The 14,277-nt window shown below is 44.5% G+C and overlaps 1 long non-coding RNA gene across 1 annotated transcript in view; it reads left to right on the top strand.

Moving 5' to 3' along the window:
- LOC139349257 (uncharacterized) overlaps positions 1 to 14,277 on the top strand; it is a 41,887-nt gene that overhangs the window by 11,559 nt on the left and 16,051 nt on the right. Inside the window, exon 2 of the long non-coding RNA XR_011603447.1 lies at positions 7,220 to 7,289. This is a non-coding gene — a long non-coding RNA (uncharacterized lncRNA). The remainder of the gene's footprint in view (positions 1 to 7,219; positions 7,290 to 14,277) is intronic.

Here is a 14,277-nt window from a genome sequence, read left to right on the forward strand (position 1 = left end):
TCTTTGTCGTTTCCTCCATGTGAATGTCAATGCGGCTGAGCTGTGGCTCCATGGATTCCCTGTGTTCAGATACCTTGCATGGCTCTCATCAGGACATAGACAGCGCTGCTTGCCTCCTCCTCAGCCACAACCGCAGCCCCTTCATCCTCCAACCATTGTTTTCATATCGAATGAAACTTATTTTTTAGCCTCTCTCATGAAGCATGAAATACAAGCTTTTTTATTGGCATTGGCAGGTATTTAAACTTCTGATGTGATCCAGGCTGTGCTCATTAAATCGTCAAAATGATGTAACGTTTCACTGCTGCTCCTGTGTGCCAGCATGGCATGTTTTTCCACTTAGGGATTCCAATATTTGTCTCTGTCATAAACACAGGGCATCTGGTTGCCAGTAGTGGGCCCAGCCTTCATTTGGACTTTGACATCGAAATGTGGCTGAATTCTTCAGAGAGAAGCTGCGTGGCTTCTCATTTAGCAGCTTGCGTAGGTATGATAAATGTTACTAATCACCTATTTGACCCCAAGAGGTCAAGCCTTTGGCCTGTTGCCCATCACCCTCCTCTTTCCCGCTGTCTTCTCCCTGCCTCCATTCCCTGTGGATAGCCTTTATCTTGCTCAGCCAATAGTTTTTCTCTCCAACACTGCTTGTCCACCAGCAGATAACAGGCAACACAAGTATGCACTTTCCTTGTTTGCAGTCAAGTGTGACATTTTTTTCATCCTCCAGATTTATCTTTCCAAAAATATCCGTTAGTTGGCCTTCTTGTGGCCTCGGAAATACGTTTATGTTGTGAATGTGATTAGATACAGCGAGCCAGAAAAGATATGCTTTCCTCTCAATGTTCTCGGCTTTAGTTTTGACCTTTGCACTTATAATATCGCAGCCAGTTTTTGGGACCTCGCTGAAGAGATAAGTAAACAGAAGAATTGTTATCGGGGAGAAGATCTTTTGGAAGAAATGAATTTGGTTGAAATATCAAGGACAGGGGGTATAAATGTGTATGCACACATGCACACAAACAGACACACGCGCTGAGTATCTATCCTGGATGGGGTTTCTGTTCAGTTTTTTTTTCCACTGGCAGTGTAAAGAATCGCAGAGGAGCTTTTGTTCTTTTTAAAATCCACCTGATAATGTCGGTAGCTGGCTCCTTGCCTGAGCTGGTTGGATTTAAAAGGCTAAACAAAAAAAAAACCCCAGTCTCCAGTGCCCAGCCCAGTGTTACACATTTTACACACCCAACACAGTGGCCCAGATTCTCTACAATGCCCCAGTGAAAGGGCTCCTCTGTTTGGAGCCTTTAGAAGTAGAAGGCAAATGTCATTTTCAAGGGGAACCCTGAGAGTTGAAGAGTGCAGCACAGGTAGGAAAACAATGCTGGCAACACAATAATGGCACCAGCATGATGCCAAGTTGTCTGGGTTCACAGATAGGCCCTTACTCTATCCTCTTCCCCCTTCCCACTTCAGTGTTTCACATGAGACTGATTGAGCCATTTCGTATTGCTAAGCTGCGTGAAGAGTGCTACTTTTATAATGAAAGAATACTGCTAAATCAAGGCTTGACAAATCTACTTTCTCCATGTCCCCATATTGAGGGTTGGTGGATTAGACTCTAATTTTAGTGTCACTTATCTCTTCAGCTGCTTTTAAGAATTAGTTCCAAATAACAAAAAAGTGTGAAAATGTGAAGGGTTTTGGGGGGTTGGATGGGAGGGTGGTGGGAGTTGGGTATTGTCAGAGAAGCAAGGCTGTGAAAAAGAGATTGTCTAGAGGCAGCGACTGCCTTTGCATGAGAGTTAAAATTTAAATGCAAATCTCCAGAAAAAGCAGTATTTGTGGCGGTTGGACAGAGGGCAGTTGTTAAACGGAAATCTTTGGGGAGTTTTTCAAGTGGCTTCATGAGATCACAAAGCTTGATGGAGCTTTCAAACAAGCCAGACCATGAAAAATTGAACACAACTTTTTTTTTCACCTCTCCATCTCCCCCACTCTCTCTCTCTCACTCTCTCTCCTGTTTAGTTTTCCAGAAACGGGAAGTTTACAAGAACTTTTGTGATTTTAGCGTAACATGTGATGAATGAACAGTTAGTGGGAAAGTCACTGAGTGTTTGCTTCAGTGGTCTAGTTTCTAGATGACTTACTGCGAGTCAGCAGCGAGTTCATCTAAACACAATCACTTTTCTGGACCTACTCTAAAGTCACTAAAACCCTGATAGTTCAAACCTTTCCACCTCATATGTATTTGGCTACTGTGACACGTCATCAATAGTAAACAACCATCAATACCCCACTGGAGGCAGTTGCATTTAAAACAATGGAGGACGCAGCATTGGTGTGCATTCAGCACTTTTTGAATGGCCGTCAGCTTATTGATTCTCCTTCAAGGTCAGCATCAATTCCTCGCTGCCCCGTCTTTTTTGTTTGTGACAGCGGTGGGCAAATTCATGTTGAAAAAAAACTTGCTGTTCAATTGAGTCGGGAGGGGGAGACCCATAAAAAAACCCGCCATGGCAGTTTCCACCATGCTTCTCTTGGAGAGGAGGCCTTTTCGTTGCTGTCAGTGTTTGGGTGTGATTATGTAATCCATCAGGGTATTACCATAAAGGGGAGGGGGGGAGGGTGTTGAGGGGCTGGAAGGTAATAGTGGTGCTACTGATGATCATCGTCTAGCAACTGCCCAAGGGCAGGAATGTTTTGTGTGCCGATGTGTCCGACAGGTGGCTAGGAGACGCTAATTGATTAATGATCAGGGTGATATATGAGCCCCCGCGGCCAGCCTAAACATAAAGGCTCAGAGCACCGGTGTCGCCCTAAATCATTTCCAACCAGGCCAGTAAACCCAAAACAGTTCCCTCATTAGCATATGAAAGACCAATTGGGAGGGAGACTGTGCCTTCCAAGCCCTTTGTGGACCTCCTATTGTCAACATCCTGAGTCTGAATTAACAGGCTAGCATTTTACGCCAGATGAATGATGACAACAAAGATGATTTTATGATTAAAGGTCACTCAGCATTAATGAATGATTAACATCTAAGTCTTTGATATCGTTGGGATTTAACCCTGCTTTGACAAAAGCAACTCTCACGTAGACTAACCCTGTGCGTATAGAAAGAACTGCTGCCTCCTGCACCGCGGGAGATGTAAATTTCTGCTATTCTACTTCAGCGCGTAAAATATTGATATAAACTCAAAGCTGGATGGATGTGTTTTCACCATTTGTTATAGTAACTATAATTCCTTATACCTTGAGGTGAGATAATTTACATTCTTTCTTTACATGGCTGTTTTGGCTCTCTACATCATGGAGCTGACGTATTTTCCATTCAAGCAGTGACAGATTCCTGTTGAATGATTGAGCGTTAGTGGAATTCACCTGCCCCCAGATGATCATATTTTGCACTTGGTGTTCCATATAACAGTCATTGTCAGTGGATTAGTCTCTCTGAATCTCTCTCTCACTTCCTCTCTCTCTCTCTGACTCTGCCTCTCACTCTCTGCAGTTATTTACCATTCCACAGGGGGCCTTGCGTGACCCTCTTCATTGTTTTGTTTGGATGACTCTGAAGGACAATGGCAGTCTGGAGCCTTGGCCAGCGCTCAGCGTGTGTGAATCTGCATCTCTCCATTGGGAGTGCTGTCCTCCGATGTCAAGAGAGGTTATGTGATCTATGTGTGACTGAAGGGGGTTTCCACCACTGAGAGTCGGAGTCTCAAGGAGAGGGGTTTATATTGTGTGAATGCGCGTGTGTGCACGGGCGCGCGGCCGGTGGAATTTTGTAGAATCAAGTGAGTTAAAACAACACATTGTGTCTGTTTTAATGTGAGCCCGTGACTCTCGCTGCAGGGCTGTCATTCCCAAGTAACTTCACACTTGGAGACTGCTGGTCGTACAATCAGTTTTTTTTTTTACACATTTGTACTGAGCAGCGGAGGGGTGCTGCTGTCACAACGAGTAAGTGAATGTCACAGGACCGATGAATGATTCCGTTTGAGAGCTGGACCGCCTCCCATCAAACCTTTTTAACCATCAGCACTTGAGCAACCCAAATCCCAGTCCCAGGTGCCGATGCTAGGCTGTACATTGAGGATCGAGTGACCCTGCTGTGTTATCGTTTCAGGCTCTCCGCTTGGTGAGACTGTGGGTCCCTGAGCAATTGGGGCCTTCTAGGACCGGTAAATTGGCTTCCATTTTAAAAGCAGATGGACTTGTCTAGCAGGGCCCCCTCTCCTCCTTGTATGTGTGTGTGTGTGTGTGTGTGTGTGTGTGTGTAGGAGAAAGGTGTGTGTCTACAGTTAGTTGCTTTCACCCATCAGCAAGGATAATGACGTGATTACCCCAGGCTACTCCTGTCCACTCTCATCAGGGTTTAGGCTTCACGCTCACACATGCATGCCCACACACACATGAACATGTGCATAAACTCCTCTCATTTCATCCTACCTGTCCTTTTATTTAAATGAAGTCATTCTTTGTCTTGTGAACTGGTAAAAACCCAAATTCAGACACCATTCAGATTCACGAACAGGAAGTGAGTGTGTGTAATGAGACAGGAAGTGGAAGGAGGAGTCATTCTGGGTGTAGGCACAGGACAGCTGATTGGCCGACTGTCAGGTTGGTATAGCTATCAGAGGGAGCAGCACAGAGCCAGAGTCCTAAATGTGAAAGTGTTGTCAGTTGGAGGAGCAAGCAGCATCTCATTAATGAGATCATGTAGGCTGGTTAGCTTGCAGCTGAATGCTGGAGCCATGCTTACACTGAATGGCGGTATGGTCTATGCAAAGCCATCACTTAATTGGCTTTTATTATAACAGCAAAATGACAATAAAATTGACTATGACATTTTGAGCTTATTGAAAGAATATTTTCTGTGTAGTTTTCAAACCTTGGCAAACCCACATTAATACGTTTAGGGACACTAACAAATAACAGCCATTCATGCCAGTATTAGCAGGAGCATAGCAGCACCCATGACTCTCACAGTGTTCAATTTCTACTCACTGTTGTCTATTGACCATGTGAAAGTGATGTTAATTCAAATATATGGTACTTTTTGAGGCTGTAGCTGGTGTGTTGTATTGGATTATACAGTATATTGTATTATAAGGTATATTACTGTATATTTTGTCCACTATCATGTTTCAAAATGGCAAGGAAGATCCTCCTCACAATACAAGGTGATACTTGTTTCAGGGCTAATTTGTGGCATTGTATTGTAAGTGTTCGTGATGTAAGTGTCCACACCCTGCTGTGAATGGGTTTTGTGGTATTAGACAGTACAAATATTACATGATATGCTTGTAATGCATAGGTCTAGAATTACAATAATTTTCGGATCAGCAGAGGCACCACTTGGCAGTGATGTTGGCTTTGCATCTCTCAAGTCTGGTCTTCCCTCTCCATCTTTGTCAAAAAGATAAGCACATGTAGCAGGAAGGCAAGCATACAGCCGGTGCATTTGAGCCACATTTGCATGGACAGAAACTGTAACAAAGCTTGTTGCACTCATCTGGTGAACACCTTCTGTGAATTTGGAAATTTCTAATTAGCATTGAGATGAAGTTTGGAGCTGGGTTGCACCATCTATAAATAAAACCAGTCTTTGTTGTAAAAATAAATGCATTATTTTTTGTCTTTGCCATTTGACTGTCCTCAGGAGCTTGTGGTAGCAAATTAGTGTGAAATTCCCACAAATGAGTGAAAGAAAATTGTGAAAAGGTTCTTTTGCTGCTTGTAAAATGGCCTGAAGGGAGGCTTTTTTTGGAGGGGTATCATGACCCTTCTGAAGAGCAACCATTACCGGGATTTGCTTTCATTGTTAACTGAAGGATCGCAACATTCACTGTGAACACTGCATAACCAAGTGTAATAAAACAGACTGCAGGTTTAAATGTCATTGGTTTCTCTTGAACATGCTTTTGGTCCACAGCGCTGTGTTTTGTTTGTGTGTTTATTGACAAAGGGACATTGCATTGACAGTGTTTTAAGCAAGGTACAAACGGGGTGTCCACAGTCAGTCAGAGGGAATGCTTGTGTGTTGAAGCCACTGGAATTAGAAAGTGGGTATATGGAGTTGTGTCTTTGAAGAGTGAAGCATATAAGTCAAGCATTCAAGAGTAAAACGCTCCAGGATTATCTGATGCCAGTTTGCTTTAGTGGGAGGTTTGTCATTTAACCATGACATAAAAAGATATTCTTCCTTGTGGTATATGCAAGGATATCATACAGTCTGCCAGAACGACCATCAACAACTGCATCTTGACTCAGATGACCCAGGAGCATAGAGAGAGAGAGTTCATATGCCACAGCTCTATATTTTCTGGGAACTGGAGGGATGCTTTAGCCAGCGTATGCTAAAAAGAGATGGTCTCAGTTTTTCCTCAAAGAGAAAGGCAGGATAAACTCACTGCTTTCGACACAAACCAATTTTCTATTCAGACATTATTGACCATGATTGTGCATTTTGACATTTCTGTTCATTCCATGAAGTCCAACAAAGTGCCTTTTAACATTTGCAAACCATCCTGTTATTTTCATCCAGTTGTCTTTGGTTAAAAACACTCCCGCAAAACATTTTCCATACTCTCTGCTGCGCAAATGTGGCATTTATCAGAGATCTTGCCGTGTGACTCTCTTAATTTAGATTTGGAGCCAGAACTACTGTTAAACACTTCTGATAATTTAGCAACACACATAAACAAAATGACATTGTTCACACTCCACGTCTTCGGCAGCCATTCATCTGTGCAGTACAGGCCTAGCTGTCTTTCTAGAAGAGATGACATGCCACTTTATATTTGTCTCCGACTTGGCAATGAAGGCGCCTCTGTGTTCCTGTTTGTGAATCAGGCTGAGGGGATTTTTAGGCCGCCACCTGATTCACATTGCTGTAATTGAGTTGTGGCCATAAGCACTACTGTGCCTGCCTGGGCCCCAGGTAATTCACACACCACAAAAGCACTGTTTTACTCCACTTTTCACATGATGTCTGGACCACAAATGTAGAGAGTGAGAAACTCCAATCTATTTGAAAAGGGCACTGAGATTACAGGGAGTATGAGAGGGAAGGAAGGAAAAAGAGCGTAAGAGTTTTCGTGTAGTGAAGCAGTTCTGTGCCAGAGAGGCTAGGGAGTCACTGAGTCTGCAGCACGTGGATAAGGACCACAAAGCTGCTGGTTTCAAATATCTTTTTCTCTCTTTCTTCCTCTCTCCTTAGAGCTTAGGAGCTGCAATCGATTCAAGGGGAGATTTCCTTGGCCAAGGACAGGGAGATTGACGTTTTTGGGGTAAGCCCGAATTTGTCGCTCCTGTCAACTCTGGGTAATTGGACTTCTCCACATTCCACACTTGTGTCTGTGGGTACCAGCACCAACACCATCTTGCTCTGTACACAACAGCATTGTTCCTTGTCATGTGACTGCCATATTGCTTTTGCGGTCGTACCAAATGTGAAACTCATGATTCTTTTGTCAGTGTTTTTCCCAATGTCATGCCTTCTGCTTTTCACCGTCGCTGCTAAGGTCATCGTCTATGTACAGCTGAGATATTTTCAAACCTGTGGAGTCATTTTCACACACATGCACACAGACACACACTCTGTTTAGAGGAGGTACTGTGTCTTGTGGCCTGCATGCCGCCAGTGGTAGGATCAAGTCTAATCCTGGGTCTGTTGCATCAGAGTTGGAGCTGGCAGCAGGGAGATTTGCTCTGTCATGTTCAAGCGACAAAGACCAAACAAAAACAGCCATTCATCATTAGAAACTGGCTCAAACAACTTGGATCATCACGCAATGAATATAGACTGATTTACTGAGTCTGATTCATCTTCCTTTTCTTGGCTACAAAACTTTGTGGCAGCAGACAGAATCTTAATGTACTATTTATTTTATTCTGTCCTTTCCCTTTATTTAATTTCATGTTGTTTTGCCAGAATGTTGCCACCATATAGACTCGCAGGAAGGAGCTGAAAAGGTTGGTCAGGTCCTCCTGACCAATCAGTCTCCAGGAATGTGGTTTTACACTTATAGTTCGTTTGCGCTGGTCCAAATCAGTTGATGAGTTAGTGAACCTGGAGCATTTTCCCCTTTATGTTGGTTACTTTTCACACGGAAAAATCCAAGCAAATCAAAATGCAGCACGACAGATCATGTGAGAATGTTCTCTTCACTCATTGGTCAGATGTGTCCAGGGCATGAGCAAGAACGTGAGCAAAGGACAGCTTACTATGTTGCAGTAGTCCAGGCCCAACCTCGATTCTTTCACTGATTAATTGCAAGCAACTACTAAATTCGCTCATTAGCATCCCACGATGCAAAGCACACATGGCTACTGGAGCCATGTCACTCAAACCTTCAGAATACACCTAGTCATTGGATGGGATTGAGGTCAGATCACAGTCCTGCCATAAACAAACCACTCCGGACTTCGTTTTGGGGCCAGACTGAGACCACTTCCTCACCTGGATTCAATTTAACTCAACCAAACAGGTCAGGTGTGAAAGCTTAGCTTGTTCTGTCCTATCTGATTTGGTCTTCTCCTGCCTGCACACACTTGTTTTCCTTTCCTGTCATGTCATTTCACGTCTTGTCCTGTCTTATCCTGTCCTATCTTTTCCATCCCTTCCGGGACCTGGGGAAAGGTGATCTCTTCTCCAAGGCGAACACCTTGGCTCACACCAGCCTCCAATTAAAAGCAAACAGGATGGTATGCGTACCAAGATGCCAGCCAGTACCCAGAAGAATGTAGACTGCTTTGACAAACCACCTCCTCCATTGGATGCCCACACAGAAGAGGGTGTTTTTTTTGTGCACGAACACATATTCACACCCACAGAAGACGTCCATGTGTCGTAACTGACGATAACAAGTGGTCTGGCAGACACTTCCTTAGCAACAAGTGTGGCATACGGGTAGCCTGATGGACAAGTCTAAGGCTGGCACTTTGGTCCTTCATACAAGAGAGCTCTTCTCTCTTCTTTTGTCACACATTTGTTCTATGAGGGAAAATTATCCCACAGTGTTGTCTCAGCTTTTGTGAGTTTAAAAACTGGCAAAGACACCCAAAAAAAAAACATGTAGGAACAAATGTAGGTCAGTGTTCGATTCAGTTTGGCTCTCCTTTTAGTTGTTTAGAGGGCATAAAACCTTGGTCACTTCATCTGTTCATGAAAAAATGACATACTTTCTGGAGATCTTGCAATTATTCCATTAGCTGCTTCATTGCTGTTTTATTTTGTGAACTGGCAGAGGGTACATGCGGTACTTGTATGCAGTCATTTTCCATTGCAGTCAGTTTCTTTCCCTCTCTTTCTTACTCTCTGTGTCTTGAAGGAGCAGGTTTGGGGTTCTCATCTCCACATAAAGCGGTATTTAACCCTCCTTTTCCCGTCATAATTTAGACCCAGTCTCATACATGGGTTGGGAAGCGGCCCCGCCAGTTGATGTGGAACACATGCCTTTAATGATTCACACTGTGTGTGCGGTAGGTCGTGGTGGCTGCCGAGCCCGCTGCCTCTCCCTCTGTCTAGAATTGGACTCCTGTGTTTTTTTGTTTTTTTTTTCAGTGTTGTTTTTTTTTCCTCCGCTCCACACATGGAAACTTCAGGGAAGTTTAAATGTGTTGTTTATGCACAGTTGTTCCTGTATAATGGTACTTCTTATTCTTCCTCAAAGCTATAGAGAGTTGAGTAATCAGCACTCTACACCTTTGTTGTTTAGCCAAACTTGGTCTTTTTTGTCTTGCCATAGTGCTACAGCAGCTATTGTACTCTTTATTTAGATTTCCCCTTGTTAGACTAAAACTGCCTCCCTTGTGTGACTGTGCCAGTTTCTTTCAGAAACTCTAATGGCTCTTTTTTGCTCTTTAAGTAAGATAAATCTGAGTATAGTGTTTGGTGTGATTGTGTTGCATACTGGGGCTTTCCAACACTTTTACCTTCTGATTAACCAATTTGATCTGCCAGATTTACACAAACCTGCAAATTTGGAGATTTATGGTTGAGTGAACTACTTCAAGCTGAGTTGGTATTTTGTGCTGATGAGCTCATTTATTGTAAGACATTTGAATAGCAAGTTATTGTGCAGCATTTTACTTCCTCACCATCAGCTAAATAGCAGAAGTGTGCTGCAAGTCCTGATGCTCATTTGATTTGTATTTGGCTGTGAGCGTGCACTCCACCCACGAGAAAAACTGAGAATTACGACAAGACATCATGAATCCCATTCAAGCTAATGCAACCAGTGCCTCTCCCCTGTGAATTCATCCACTCAGCCATTGGTTTACTTCTCATTGTGTGCGTAAATGGGGAGTTTCTGGCTTTACAGTCAAAGAGCAGTGAAATGTGCCAGCACGTGACAGGGAGTGGGCGCTGTCCCGCCATCCAAGCTGACATAAATGGCTTCCTGTTTTTGCTTTCACCCAGTTCCCTCAACCCCAGCCTACATCTTTCCATCCACGCTTCCATCTTTTGTTCTTTCCCTTTTTTCTCTCTATCTCTTCCTCCGTCTTACCATCCTGGGTCCCACGCCCCCTTTGTGTGGCCCTGTCTGACCTTTCCTTCCTCCACTCACTCACACATACGCACATCTCTCTGTCTCTACCACACACACTGACTGGACAACACACGTGCATGATTTGAAGACGCCTCATGTCCTTGACATAACTGCAAGTAAGCGGCTCTTTCCTTTTACACAGAGACAAACTTGTGGGTGGCCTCAGCACTGAGTATAGAGACTAACACACTTGCTGACCTTGCTTGATGCTTGAAGGGCTCATACGCGGTGGATGAGTCAAGAAATCGCGTGTATGCCAGGCACAGGCATTGTATTAATGCGCAAAAGTGATGCAGTCTTTGTTTCACTGGCAGCAATGGATCATGCTCTTGTTATGATTCGAGGAAATGTTTGTTGTCTTATTGGAAGTCAGAATGGTTAGCTCTTTTGCATTTGTGGGAGTAATTTAGATTTAGCTCTTTTCCCACAAGTGCTTGACTTAATGCCCATGAGTTTACCAATCCACTTTACTGTGTTTTTATGCGGTGGTGCTCAGTTTTTACAATACCCATAATCCGCAGTATAACAAAGTGCCACTCGTAAAGCATTCCTTTAATGAAACTATGCCTTTGTGCAGTTTTATGTACTGTGTTTTGAGTAAATTGGTGTTAATCTGTTTGGGGTCATAAATTAAGCTTTCTGTTAGAACTTGTTTTATAAAGTTTGGTGCTCTCAACGCCAGTTTTGGAACAACAGAGTCAGTGCTTGAAGTGTGTGTGTGTGAGTGCTAAAATTGATGAGCAGACCTCCCTGGATATGAGTGTTGCTACAAAGCACCACCCGATACTGTATGCAGAAAACCCCAGCCACTCTAGGCGAGAGGGCGTAGCTAACAGTACTGAGTAGTCTGCAGTTCCTCTTTGGGGCGCCTCCTGACAGGAACTTGGCAGCAAGGAAACATAAACAAATTCCCTGTGGTGGGCTGGCAGGCTGGGCGGCGCGGTTCCCCCCTGTTACCATACATGCACAGCGCAGCGCAGCTCAGCTCAGCTCAGGCTAGCCCGCTCAGCTCAGCACCCACAAGCTGTGAGAAATGGATCTTAAAGGGACAGGTGCCGCCAGCGTTCCTTAAAGGGGCACACACCCACTCCGTATCTGCAGTCTGTTTTTCTTGTAGTCGTCACAGTTGCATACGCCGACATGTTTGCTTTCCACTGTATTGTTTCAGACTGACAGTGATGTGTGTTACTTCTGGTGCACTGACCTCTCGGAGGTTTCCAACAACGCTGCCTGGGGGAGGGAAACTGCTGCCAGGGGTCCCAAAATGGTTGTTTGTGCTGAGGTAGCAAAAAGCTGTAGCAATGATGATGCAATGATGGAGGTTTGGGAGATAGGAGGGAGGCCTTGCAATCCAGTATAGAGGAGAAAGAGGGTGTGGTGGGCCCATCAGTCATAATACACACATGCACATGCTCACACATACTTGTGCAGGATTGTCACAGCCAAAACATACATGCTTGTGCACAAATGCTTATTTATACATACAGTATGTGTGAGTATGTGTGCACACAGTGACTCACATGCCTGCAGTTTTCTCTTTCTCTCTCCCTCTTTCTCTCTCACTCTACAAACACAGTGGTGTATTGTGCAGCCTGACCTGGTCCCTGTCCAAAGGCAAAGAGAACCCAGATTGCTGAAACAGAGGGCCCACTACTAACAGGCCAGCCAGGCTGTAGTTGTTATAGCCTGCTGTAGCCTTCCAAACCAATGGGGACTGTTAGCTGAGCCCAGACACTGTGTGTGTATCTGTGTGTGTGTGTGTGTGTGTGTGTGTGTGTGTGTGTGTGTGTGTGTGTGTGTGTGTGTGTGTGTGTGTGTGTGTGTGTGTGTGTGGACACTCACATGCACGCTCTTTTTGATCAGCCACAGAAGGGTTTTTTTGGACAGTACTTGCAGGAGCCGACATGGCACCTCAGTGTAATTTCATAAGCACTGGTAAAGGCATTTGCCTGACTTTTAATAGTCCTTCGTCTCCGCAACATCATCCAAATGCACTATTTTCAACCATCCTTAAATGGCAGTGCTGGTGGAGATGGGCCGCAGAAAAGAGGGCGATGGCGAGTAGGAGGAGGAGACCCTCCTCTTCCTCCTCCAATTCTTACAAGGAGGATTAAATTTGAATCTTTTTCATTTTTTTTCCCTGCAGTGGTGACGAAAGCAAGAGCCAGCTCACAGTCCGCCTCACTGGCTTCAGTTGCCTGCCTGACTGGCTCATTTTTGTGTGCTTTCATGTGATTAGCACCTGTATAAGTATGGTACAGTTACAAAGTATAACAGCCTGGGCTTTAGTTGTTAGAGTTGGATTTTTTTTTTTGACAATGGACATCAACTGAGTGCCTGCCCACAAGTCATTGCAGCTGCACTGGACCACGGGTAAACCTTTATGCAGTCTGCAATCTTTGCAGACGCCTCAACCACATGTAAAACTGGAAGTGGTGCGGGATTATGTCACTGCCAGACATTTTGTGCAAATAACAATGCTGTTGTTTCCCAATCTCTGTGTGCGCATTTTTGTGTGAGTGTGTTTATGTGTGAGAGAGAATAGAACAATCAGTGCTCTCACTGTGAGCAGTGGAGGGTGAGAGGGGTGACAGTTAGTTAGTTCGTTAGTTAGACTTTATTGTTGCTGCAGGGAAATTCTTTTTCACAGCACTTTACATCACAGGGAAAATCAACATTAAACTTTACACACGTCATCACACAACAGTGACAGACAGAAAAACATGAAGAGCAGCACACAACAACGACAGGCAAAACAACATGAAAACAAAACTCGTAGCTCCTTCAGGGAGTTACACGGCTGACAGGAAGTCTCAGCATCCACTGACAGAGCACAGCACAGGCAGCTGTGGTGACACTGCAGAGCACAGGAGGAAGGCATGGCACCAAAAGTAAGTTAGAGAGACAGAAAGAATCTTCCCCCACAGGAAGATTATAGATGAGGACACTGAAAATAGGAGATTAAGAGAAGGAGGTGAGGATGAGCACTCCTGGCATAGTACCAGGTCTCCTGGGACACTATTAGCTGGTGTGTGTGTGTGTGCATGTATGCATGTGAGGGAGCAAGTGCATGTAAGGTACATTACATTCTCCATTTAACTCAGTATGCAAGGATCTTCTTAATGCACGTACCTGGCCACGTTTCCTTTGTGTGTATGTGTGTCCCAGTACTCACGTGGACTAAAACCTCCCACCAATGAGGTAAAGAAGACAGCAATAAGGGCCTAGATGTATCCACCCCCCACACCTCCTCTCCCAGGTCCCAATAGGCACATCTCTGTAATGGCCCCTTATCGATCTTGAGGCCTACTTGTCCACACTCAATGCCCATCGATCGGCACCTCGCAAAGAGTCTCAGAGGGCTGCTTCACATCCTGTGGCTGGCTGTGTGTGGTGTGTGCATGCGTGTAAAACAGCAGTTGCTTATATTTTAAGAAAGACACCTGTGTCTGCATGCCTGTGCCTTCACACATATGTATACCTCTTTGTGTGTTTGTGTTTGTGTGTGTGTGTGTGTGTGTGTATGGGATTGTACATTTCCCCATTAATGTAGCTGGAAACCTTCACTGAAATGATCCTGTTGCACCATGAAGTGATGGCCTTATTCTCATTAAACCATGAACGATGCAGGCCTCCACGTCTAAAACCTTGCAGCATAAAGACATAAACACCCAACATAAAAAGACTCGCTCAGCCACTCTGCAGTCTCCCACAAGAGAGACAA

This window comes from Chaetodon trifascialis, chromosome 21, assembly GCF_039877785.1.
Source record: "Chaetodon trifascialis isolate fChaTrf1 chromosome 21, fChaTrf1.hap1, whole genome shotgun sequence".
Lineage (NCBI taxonomy): Eukaryota > Metazoa > Chordata > Actinopteri > Chaetodontiformes > Chaetodontidae > Chaetodon > Chaetodon trifascialis.